General features: G+C 38.4%; 1 pseudogene; it reads left to right on the top strand.

Annotated features, from left to right (window-relative positions):
* Positions 1-5767: 5767 nt before the first annotated feature.
* On the top strand, positions 5768-8847 carry LOC131273018 (ubiquitin carboxyl-terminal hydrolase 7 pseudogene; annotated as a pseudogene).
* Positions 8848-12306: the final 3459 nt, after the last annotated feature.

Below are 12306 nucleotides of genomic sequence, written 5' to 3'. Positions count from 1 at the left end.
AGTCAGTCACTAAACAAGTAAGGAGGAAACAAAACAAGCACTGTGGGGAAGGCTGGCAATATCTGGACTTACTAGATTATATTACCCAGACTGTCCAGTTTCCAATGAGGAATGATGATATATACAAAGATGCATAAATATATAATCCATAAATTGGAAAAAATGCATGTAACAGAAACTGCTTATGGGAAAGTCCTGTGCCATATTGGTGTTTTAAGTAGTCATAAATGTTTTTTATAAAAGGAAAGCTTGATAAAAGAAACAAAGGAAAATAATACTAGTATCATGGTACCAAATATTTAATATCAATAAAGAAACAGACATTTTAAAAATAATCAAATGGAAATTCTGGAGATGGAAAGAAACATAATTGAACGTCTGAGAAAAATCTCCAGACATACCTACTGACAAAGAAAATTCAAGTGAATGTAGCTTCATAACTATATTCTACTTATCATACAGAGAAGAAAAAATCACAATTCTTCTCAAATTGTGATACCAATATCTCTTCAGAATATGGGGACAATATCCTAAACAAAATAGTAGATAGAAAACATCAGTAACATAAAAAATAATTACATATCATAAGCAACTGGCATTTTTTTGATGGGATGCAGGATTTTCTTATCATGCATCAATCAATTAACATATTAATTCAATAAAGTAAAAGAGAAACAGAATGACCAACTCAATGGATAAGGAAAAATCCTGATAAAACCCAATATACTTTTTTTTCCTTTATAGGGTTTTTATTTTATTTTATTTTTTAATTGTCTTTTTTAAAAAGGTATATAGATTGCAAAAAATGTTACATTAAAAAATATAAGATTGGCGGTGGACTTGGTGCAGTGGTTAGGTTGTCCGTCTACCACATGGGAGGTCCGTGGTTCAAACCCCGGGCCTCCTTGACCTGCGTGGAGCTGGCCCATGTGCAGTGCTGATGCGCACAAGGAGTGCCCTGCCACGCAGGGGTGTCCCCCGCGTAGGGGAGCCTCACCTGCAAGGAGTGCATCCAGTAAGGAGAGCCGGCCAGGGTGAAAAGAAAGTGCAGCCTGCCCAGGAATGGTGCCACCCACACGGAGAGCTGATACAACAAGATGACGCAGCAAAAAGAAACACAGATTCCCGTTCCACTGACAACAACAGAAGCGGACAAAGAAGAAGACGCAGCGAATGGACACAGAGAACAGACAACCAGAGTGTGGGGGGGAGGGGGGGGAAGTGGAGAGAAATAAATAAATAAATAAATCTTTTAAAAAAACTATATATCTATATAAGATGTTCTCACATACCACACATACCACACACCACACCCCCACACTCCTCCCTCATCAACAACCTCTTTCATAATTGTGGAACATTCATTGCATTTAGTGAATACATTTTGGAGTACTGCTACCCCACATGGATAATAGTTTACATTGTAGTTTAGATGCTTCTCCAGTACATTCAGTGGGATATGGCAGGATATGCAATGTCCAGCATCTGTCCCTGCAATATCATTTAGACAACTCCAAATCCCAAATATACTTTTCTGATAAGGACGCTAACTGAGCAAGTTACAGAAGAAACTTTTCCAAATCATTCAAGAACAGTTATTTAAAAAATGGACTGTTACCATCATACTTAATTCTAAAAGATTGGTTCCCTTATATCAGCAACAAGAAAACAATGTCCATTGTGGCCACTTTAATTCAACATTGTATTCACGGTTATAGCCGGGGCAACTAGGCAAATGAAAAAATACAGATTTTAAAAGAATACATTACATCATCTTGTTTTGAAATTTATATAATCACATATAAGGAAAATACTCAGGAATCAATAACAATCTATTAAGCTAATATGAGAGTTAAGCAAGTTTGCAGGAAACAAGATCAATATATGAAAGTCAATTATATTTCTACAAACTCTCAATTATAAAATTATATTTCCCAAAATGAAATTAAAATAATTCCACTCAAAATAACATCAAAGAAAAAATATTAAATGGTTTAGAATAAATTTAACATAAAATTGCTAAACTTATATTCTGCAAGGTACAATATATTACTGAATGAATGGTAAAGCATTTAATGTTTCTGTTTCAGAATCCTTAACACTGTTAAGAAAATAATACAACTCAAGTGATCTACTATGTCAACCCAATCCACACAAAATTTCTAGGTGATTTATTTGTACAAAATGACAAATTGATTCTAAATACCATGTTGCCATGAGGCAGCAAGAATAGACAAAAATAATATAATGAAACATGTAGTAGGATGTCTCATACTTCTCAGTTTCAAAATTTTTCTGATTCAATGATATTTAAGAAAAAAAAGTACATATATAGATCAATAAAATAGAATTCAGAGTCCTGAAATAAATTCATGCATCTGTGATTAAATCATTCAAAGGATAAAAATGGGCTTTTCAATAAATGATGCTGCAACAATTGGAAATCCATGTAGAAAAGATTAAATTTGTAAACTCTTCTCACACTACACACAAAAGTAAACCCAAGACAATTCATAAACTTAAATGTAAGAGCAAAAACACTACATCTCTTAGAAGAAAAATATACGGACAATTATTATGATATGTACTTAGCAAATTATTCTTTGACATTAATTCAAATGTATGAGCAACAAAAGAAAAATAAATTTGACTACATCAATGTAAGTATCTTGTGACTCAAGAGAATCAACATTGGGAAACAGACTTTGCCCAGTGGTTAGAGCATCCGTCTACCACATGGGAGGTCCGTGGTTCAAATCCCAGGCCTCCTTGACCCGTGTGGAGCTGGTCCATGCACAGTACTGATGCACGCAAGGAGTGCTGTGCCACGCAGGGGTGTCCCCCACATAGGGGAGCCCCAAGCGCAAGGAGTGCACCCCGTAAGGAGAGTGGCCCAGCGCGAAAGAAAGTGCAGCCTGCCTAAGAATGGCACCACCCACACGGAGAGCTGACACAACAAGATGACGCAACAAAAAGAGACGCAGATTCCTGTGCCGCTGACAACAACAGAAGCAGACAAAGGAACAAGATGCATCAAATAGACACAGAGAACAGACAACTGGGGTGGTGGGGAGGGGAGAGAAATAAATAAATAAATAAATCTTAAAAAAAAAAGAGAGAATCAGCATTAAGAATGTGAAGAAACAATCCATGGAATGGGCAAAAATATTTACAAATTATATATCTAATAACTGATTTTACCTAGAATATGTAAATAACTTACATCTCCACAAAATTAGAAGGACACAATGAGGATGAGTATATGGTTAATAAGTACATGAAACATACTTTGTCATTATTGGTCACTAGAGAAATATAAATCAAAATTACAATGTGATAACACTTCACACACACTAGAATGGCTAGAATACAAAATTAGGATATCAGCAAGTTATTAAGATTATGTAGAAATTAAGGATGCTGTTAAACTGCTGCTTTTGGGAAAATAGACTTGCTGGAATTCAAAAATTTCAAAAGCTCATAACAACATTTTTTTATGATAAATATTCTTATTTAACAGGTTTTTTAACATTTAAAAGATACATAGACCAAAAATAATGTTACCTTAAAAATATGAGTACCCCATATATCCCCATGTCTTAACCACCTACTCATCTTTATATGTCTAAGGGACTTCAAAGTGTGTTGGGAGATCGTCAGAAGGGTCGTGCTTATTTACATCTCAGCAGAGTCTCAGAGATAGCCAGGCAGCTACAACCCCAAGTAGTGGTGCTCCTGACAGCTAAAGAGACACCCAGGTCCTACTATTAGGACATACGGCTCTGGAGTTCAGTGCTTTGTCAGTGGACTCTACTTTGGAATTTGTGCTCCTGAGTGTAATGGAGTTGGACTCAGATGTGACCTCTCTATACATGCCTATTCTGTCACATTTACTGAACCTGTATTTGGTGCTGGGGTTGGTGTATGCTTGGGAGATTTGAATCTCTGGACTGATTGTGTGTTGGCTGGGCCCCAAGCCTCAGTGGAATTGCAAGATCTACTCTCTGGTTCATTGGACTTGCCCATGTCTGCTAACAGGGAGTTGGGGATGGTCAACCACCACACCAGGGTACCAAGAGTGTCTACAACTGCAAGCAGGCAAATTCCATCCACCAGCCATGTGAGATCTAAGCCCCCTCTCAAGTTAGAGGTGGAGTGGGTATTGCCATCCCATGGTCCTCAGGATGGAGGAATAAAATATGGATTAGAGTGGACTTACTGTTATCCTATACAGTAATAGAATTATTGTGACTCTAGCAGTGGAAGAAACTGTCTCATTGATGTGGAGAGGGTAGCCATGGGAGTTGTTGAGGGCAGTGAGAGGGAAGAAGAGCTGTGATATGGGGGCATTTTCAGGACTTGGAGTTGTCCAAGTTGTCCTGAATGATTTTGCATGGATAGATGCAGAACATCATATATCCTACTGTAATGTACTTTTTGGACTGGGAGAGAGTATAAACTGCAATGTAAACTATAATCCATGCTGTGTAGCAGTGCTCTAAAAGGCAGTCATCAAATGCAATGAATATGCCACACTGATGAAAGAACATTGTGATGAGCATTTTTACAATAGCCAAGGTGTGGAGACAATTTTGGTGTCCATCAGCAGACGACTGGATAAACAAATTATGGGATATACAGTCAATGGAACTTTATTCACTTGTACAAAGGTAGGAAGTCTCTTGCATGCTACAACACATATAAATCATGAAACATGTTGCTGAGTTAACCAGGTCAAATACAATAAGCAAAAATTGGTATGATTTCACTGAAATGAAATTCCAAGAAATGCAAATTCATAGATACAAGAAGTAGATTAAAAGTTACTGAATTGAGGAACTGATTGAGAGATTATTTGTATTGGGTAAAGGATATTTTTGAGGTGATGAACATCTTGTAATAATGAATGATGGTGCTGGTAGCACAAAATTGGGAATGTAATCAATATTACTAAACTGTATAGATTAAAGTGATTAAAGTGGAGAATTTGGGGTTACCTTTACAATTATTAGTATTTGTTATCACTGCGTGAATCTTGGAAACATTATGGTAAGTGAAAGAAGCCATTCAATAATGACCACATAGTTTGTGACTCATTTCATAATAAAGCCAAGCATAGGGAAACCTAGAGAGACAAAGTAAATTATTGATAGATTAGGACTAGACAGGAGGGGGAAGTGTAGAAAGGTGATACTAGAGGTTTTGTAGAATCTTTGTGAAGTGATGGAAACCTACTAATATTGACACTGGTGATGGTGAGATGTATTTGTGGACAATAGTAAAAATATTTAATTATATTATTTAAATGGATGAAATTTATGGTATATAATTTATATATCAATTCACTGTTAATAAAAGAAAATTAATAGTTGTCTGGAGAGAAGGGAAGACACAACAGATAAGATTTATTGCAGTACCACTGAAAACTTTTAGGAACCCATTACCTGGTTAGTAGTGCTGGTTACAGGGCTGTAAATACTTATCAAATTGAACATTTAAATAAGTGAGGATTATCAAATGTCAATTATGCTAAATATACTACTGAAAACAAACAAGTGAATAGATTATAATGCTGGAGAGACTGGGAGATAGAAGATTACTTTTGAAAAGCTGGGGACACTTGGTTGCTGCAAAAGCACTGGTAGTCACAGCCAGCAATCAGACCACCTGGCCAGACCAATCAGCATCAGTGCCCCACCCACCTAGGCACTAATACTGGGCCTGTCACAAGCAAGTCTGTGTGCATCTCCCTGCCAACATCTCCACCATGAGTAGCCACGGGGCCATGGAACACAGACGATCACATGCTGGATGAGGAGCAGGAGGCCCCTGCTGTCTGCCCACTAGGCCCAAAACTATGTCCCTTTTCTAGGCAAGTCCTTCAAGAACCACCACAAGCTCCAGCAGCAGAGAACCAGAGAGCAGCAGCTGGACATGCTTGATGACATGGAGATGGATGCTGGAGGTTCTGATTACCCAAGAATGACTCAAAACTTCCCTTCAACAGAAATGTAACCATGAGTGATGGACACACCACCACCCAGGAAGACATGGAAGATGATACCAGTTGGCACTCCACAGCCACCCTTCAGTTCACTCTGGGGCACTTCAGCAGACTGAGCCCTCCAAGTTTGTGGAAAATCTGCAATGGAAAATTGATGCTGCTATGCTTTTATCCAGACAGATCACACCAAAAGAGTGCTGGATTTCTTTTCCAGTGCAGTGCTGAATCTGATTCCACCACATGGTCTGGTCACACACAAGCAGTGATGAAGATAATAAAACACATAGATGACTAGTCATTCAACCATCACATCAGATATTTGCTCTTTCATAAAGAAAATGATTGGGTATTTTCTAATTTGATGCCCTGGACTGAACTGACTGATGCTGAGAAATTATTTACAGGAGATGGCAAAGTTACTTTTGTACAAGCCAATGCACCTCAAGGAGTTGTGCGGATTCAAAGAAGCACAAGGGCTCGGTCGTTTACAGAGTCAGGGAGCAACTTTGTACATGAACAACCTGATGTAGACATTTTTCACAGATCCCTTACAAAAGGCTGCATGCATGATGCCAAGCAATGGTGAGGATCTGAAATCATTCCTTTAGCATTACAAAGAATATTTCTATCTGTGATAAGCCCACAGGAAGAAAAAAGCTAAAAAGTCATTCTAGCAGGAAACACTTGACAGCTTCGTGCAACAAGATGTTCAGGAGCTATGTTGAGTACTCCAGGACAATGTAAAGAATGAGATGAAAGTCCCATGGGGAGAAGACAATATACCTAAGTTATTCAGGGACAAAATGGTGTCCGATATCTAGTGTACAGAAGTAGACTATTAATCTGATCCAGAGAAGATTAATTATGATATCCAGATAAGTATATAAGGAAAGAAAAATATATTTGAATCAATTGTTTATCATGTGGCAAAACAATTGGACAGTGACAGTAAGTACAATGTTGGGGAGTATAGCTCATGGGAAGCAGAAAAGGATATGAAATTCCCAACATTGTCATGAGTGTTACAACTGATGAGATTTATGTATAAGTCTCAGATGGATCAAAATATCAAGATTAATGATAGGCTTCAGTTCCCTGGACAGTTACCACTTGGTGAATTTTTGCAAAAAGCAGATCCTAGGATGCTGTAAATTACAATCTCCATGCAGTCCTGATTCAAAGTGGAGATAACCATGGTGGACAATATACCTGAAAACTCCAGAAGGTATGGTAACTCGTAAATTGATGAAAATGTGGTATCAAGGTGGACTAAAGAAACAAATGAGCATGATTGTGGGGGTCACAATGATGACCTATCAGTACAATACTGCAATAGTGTATATATGTTAGTGTATATCAGGGAGTCAAAGCTGAGTGAAGTTTTACAAGCTGTCACTGACCATGATATTCCTCAGCAGTTGGTTGAATGACTACAAGAAGAGAAAAGGATTGAGGCTCAGAAACAAAAGGAGCAGCAGGAGGCCCATCTCTTTATGCAAGTGAGATAGATGCAGAGAAACAGTAATATGGAAATTATATGTATGGTGAAGGAAACGACATGTAAGATGAAGAAAAATTGAAATACACTGTGTTCAAAGTGCTGAAAAATTCCTCCCTGGCTGAGTTCATCCAAACCTCTACCAGACCATGAGATTTCCACAAGATCAAATTTGATTATGGCCCATGCAAGCGAGGAGCAAAGGAACAAAAGGCCAGTAATATTAGATAATGAAGCAGATGGCAATAAAACAGTAAATATTGTTGATGGTAGCAACTCTCATTTTGAACTAAGGAAGACTTTTTGCTCATCACAGTTAGCAGAACTCAATGCCTTTTAGTCCAGTTAACTAGATTTGGACATTGTCTTCAGTAGATAAGTATAATTTTCAGTCTGTCACCTAAGCTATTAAATATCTTCTAAAATTTACATCTCTTTTGCAAATAGATGATCAAACTCAGTGATGACAAATACTTTGGACAATATTCGTGGAAACAATCCTGAGCTGACCAGTAATAATTCAACATTACCCAAGTATGATAAATATCATTATGTAATGTTATTTTTGAACTTATATGATCCAAAAACACAAAGATTGAATACTGTGGGCATATTCAGATCAGGTAATCCTCTTAGATATAATTATGAAGTTACTTAAAGAAATCTACAATTCTTCAAGCTTAGACAACATAAGAGACTTTACAATAAGCAGTTTAAAATGAAAATCACAGACTTGGAAAATAGGTGAAGCTTAAATGTATATAGTTAAACAGCCAATTTAGGGAAGAGGAAATATCACTCTATCCAGACAAACACAGATATGTCTGGGACCTGCTAGAAGAATGTAAAAATGTTACAGATCTTTGTGAGAAAACATCAATGCAACTTATTCTGTTAAATATTGTAAGTTACAAATTTATTGGTGTGCATCAAGAATATGAACTATATGAATGTTAATCTCCTGCAATGAGTCAAATGTTCTGAATAGAGATAGCATTGGACCAGGCAGACATAGACCAGGAAAATGAGATGCTAATCATGTTGGCACATTTACGCAAGGAGGTGTTTTGGATATTTGGAATTCTGTTTTAGTTGAGGATACACCGGGGCTAGAATTTCAGAGAAATAAAGAAGCTAATTCAGAGTATGCTAATTTGTGATTGTAATGATGATCCAACCCCAGTATATAAATGAAGATGAGTATGACATAAACTTGAATGACTTTGAGCCTCAGGCTGGGAACATGTCACATCCTTGGTCTTGACAAAGGCATGACCACTTCAATAAAACCCCAAAGAGGAGTCATTACACTTATCTTGAAAACGATGGAAAGATCCGTAACTGAAATTCTACTTGGCATGTTCAATGTGAGGGAAAGTATGTGAATGTGTGCCCTCTTTACTAGCCCCAGGCCTTTGGTACACATGCCTTCTATCCCACATCTTCCACAAGAGTATTTCTGCTGGTGTTAATTTCATTTTGTTGAGGCTGTTCAGTTTGGCTTCTTTATCTATTGACTTCTCTTTTTGTAACAAAATGGTGTTTTTTATAAATCTTGGAAGACAGTGAGAGTTATTTTATGGTAACTGCAATGCAAGGCAAGTGTCAGCATAATGAGGAAGATGTTGGTAGGATGTATGAAGCTTGCAAATTGTCTCTAGCCTGTTTCTAGGTGGCATAAGCTGGGTAACTGCATTCCCAAGATCCCTTCAACAACCCTGTAGTGAGAACAACTTATTTGGGGGTTCAACAGACATTTCCATCAGTTATAATTTTAATAAACTTTTTTGCATCTCTAAAGGCAAAACAGAGTTACTGACAACCTAATAAATAACAATCTTTCCTTCATGTTGTGCAATTGGCTGTTTCTTGGGTTCATGTCCTCCTGCAGGATGAAGTTTTGGTCAGGCATTCTTTTGCAGCCCATTTTCAAAATGGATGCATTGAGCATAGTCCTGACAAACATTTGGGGTATTTTTTATTGAATTGAAAACATTGTTAAATACAATTAAGGTTTATTCTGCCACATCTTGTGAACTTGATCTGAAGATTTCATAAAAAAGGTGAAATAATTATAAATTGAGTTTCATTAAAATAGAACAGATGGAACAAAAAAAAGGAAAGACAATTTAGCAAAGAGGGCAGACTCAATAGTGAGCTTCAATACAGTCAGGGGACTCTGACACTCTCCTTGGCAGAAACTGGAATCACTTCCAGCAGCTACAACATGAGCTGAGACTGCCAGGCAGAATGGAAGGGCTGGAGAGTGTCTCCCACATTAACAATGCTGCTCCTACCACACACAACGCAGACCTTGGAAGGAAAAATTCATCATCTCAGGGGCTTTGACTTTGAGTGAGAGGTGCATTCTCAGAGCCAGCACACTATGTACTGATTTTAACACAAGAAAACATAGTTTTGTTTTATTTTGTTTCATAAGAAATAAATACATAGCTTGTTTGGAAATGTTGGATTCATGCTCAAATTAATTAAATATTCCAGGGAGATTCCTGAGTGTTCTGTGCACTGCGCTGGTCACCCACTGCAGGATGAGCACAGGAATCTCCAAGCTACAGGGGAAGAAGGACAGGCAGGGGCAGGGCATGGTGAGGAGGGGGTACTGTCAGGATCCAGGCCTTCTGATCCTAGGTGCACCCCTCATCCTTTCTCTCATGCTGTGATCTTGTCAGTTTGAGAAGAACTCTTAATTTATCTCTGGCATATTGATGGCAACTAAGCACAAAATTGTGAGACCTTACTTGTAAGCCTGCTCCTTTGGAAAGACCTCTGAAGAGTCCAAGCCTGTGTCCCTTTGCTCTGTCTGTATAATCATCCTAGTGGTGCCCTCCCCACCATGCTCAACTCCAGTGGCTGCACCTGGTTACTGCCTCACTCTCTCTGTGAGGGCACCTTCAACTTTGACTCCAGGAAGCACAACTGTCTTGTAGACCACCTGCCTTTGGTTAGCTGCTGCTCCTTCCACAGATCACTAAACCCCTATCCTAGATCTTGGCGCACCCTCTTGGCTTCGTCTTGGCTGTCTTTTCCTTTCCTCAGAACCATGCAGACTAATTTGACGGTCCTGTTGTCATCATATTAGGATCTGCTTTATAAATATGCTCTGTGTCTCTAGATGTGCTCCTGACTCCATACCCACCGACTTGCTGGGCACCTGCACCAGATGCCTCACACATAACTCTGACCTGCTCTAATCTCCAGGCTCCTTCACTCTCATCAGGTTTTGAATATTTCCCTGCCATTTTCACACAAACTTTCCACTACATTAACCACAATCAGTTAATTTTAACTCCTCAGTGTCATAGGAAACATTCCTTCATGTTCATCTTCATTCAATCTACAGTTGAATATGCATCATAAAATGAAAAGTCAACCCTGTCACTGACCACTGGGCACAACATTAACCAACACCCTTGCTGGTTTTAGCAATATCAAATGTATTATATATATTCTCAAACTTCTGGTTGGTAAGAGGGGGGGGAGAGAGAGAGAAAGAGAAAGAGACACTGCCTTACTCTGTAGCAACATCCTGCCCATGCACACCTATTATTCCCCTTCCTCCTGGGATCACAGTTACACTTTCACGGCCCCTTGAGATCAGGGAAGGTCATATGATGATAACAAAAAATGGAACATACACAGGTATAATCTATGTTCCATGCCTGGACAATTAGAACACATCCCACCTGGAATTCCAAATACTCTTCCATCCTGCACCTAACTTTGGTTCTCCAGTTGAAGATGCCATGTTAAAAGTTGGTGTGTGCCTGTGTTTCTGAGTAATTTCTTGAAACAGATTCCACTCCTTAGAAAGACTTCCAACTTGAACATCTTATAATCAAATGTGAGCAATTCATTTAAATTTCTTGTTATATATTCCACTGAGATTTGTGGTTATTTGTTATACTAGTTAGAGCACATTGATAGAGCTGGACAAATTCATGTGAACAATTAGAGCTCTGGAGAGTCAGGATGAAGATTTAGTAAACAAGCTGAAAACAAATCAGGAGGTAAATATCATAAAACCTTGATGTCAACTCCTGTACTTGGTCAACACCAGCAAATGTAGAGACAAAGTACTCTGTAAGTGATAAATTTCCCCTCTCTTGTTGGTGAGTATTTCACTTAAGTGTTAATTAATTAGTATTTCCTGCTTACCACAGTGACTGACATGATAACATTTTATATAAAATACATTGCTATTAATAAGGATAAGACACTTAGGCATTTGTGAAAATTGGCATGGTGTAATGGAAAGTTAGGCCTGAGAACATGGAAGTTAAATATCCATGAAAGAGAGAGAAAAGAAAAATACAGAATTTTGGTATCTACAGTTACCCTATGGGAGTTGAATCAAGAATGGGAGCTGACAGTGTCTACAAATGCAAGCAAGAGAATTGCATCCATCATCCATGTGGAATCTAAGCTCCCTCTAGATATAGAGGTGGAGTGGACATAACCATCCCAGGGTCCACAGGATGGAGGAATAGAGTATGGATTAGAGTGGACTTACTGATGTTCTACTATGGAACTACTGTGATTAGTAATGGAAGAAATTGTAGCATTGATGTGGAGAAATTGGCCACAGTAACTGTTGAGATTAGGGAGAGGGAAGAAGAGATATGAGGTGAGGGAAATTTCAGGACTTCGAGTTGTCTTGGGTGGTACTGCAGGGACAGATGCTGGACATCATATGCCCTGCCATGGCCCACTGGGTGGACTGGGGGAGAGTGTAAACTACAATATAAACCACTATCCATCTGGTGCAGGTGCTCCAAAATGTATT

Source organism: Dasypus novemcinctus, chromosome 19 (assembly GCF_030445035.2).
Source record: "Dasypus novemcinctus isolate mDasNov1 chromosome 19, mDasNov1.1.hap2, whole genome shotgun sequence".
NCBI classification, from domain to species: Eukaryota; Metazoa; Chordata; class Mammalia; order Cingulata; family Dasypodidae; genus Dasypus; species Dasypus novemcinctus.
Note: the sequence above shows the minus strand (reverse complement) of the source record. Positions and strands in the feature narration are given on the sequence as shown.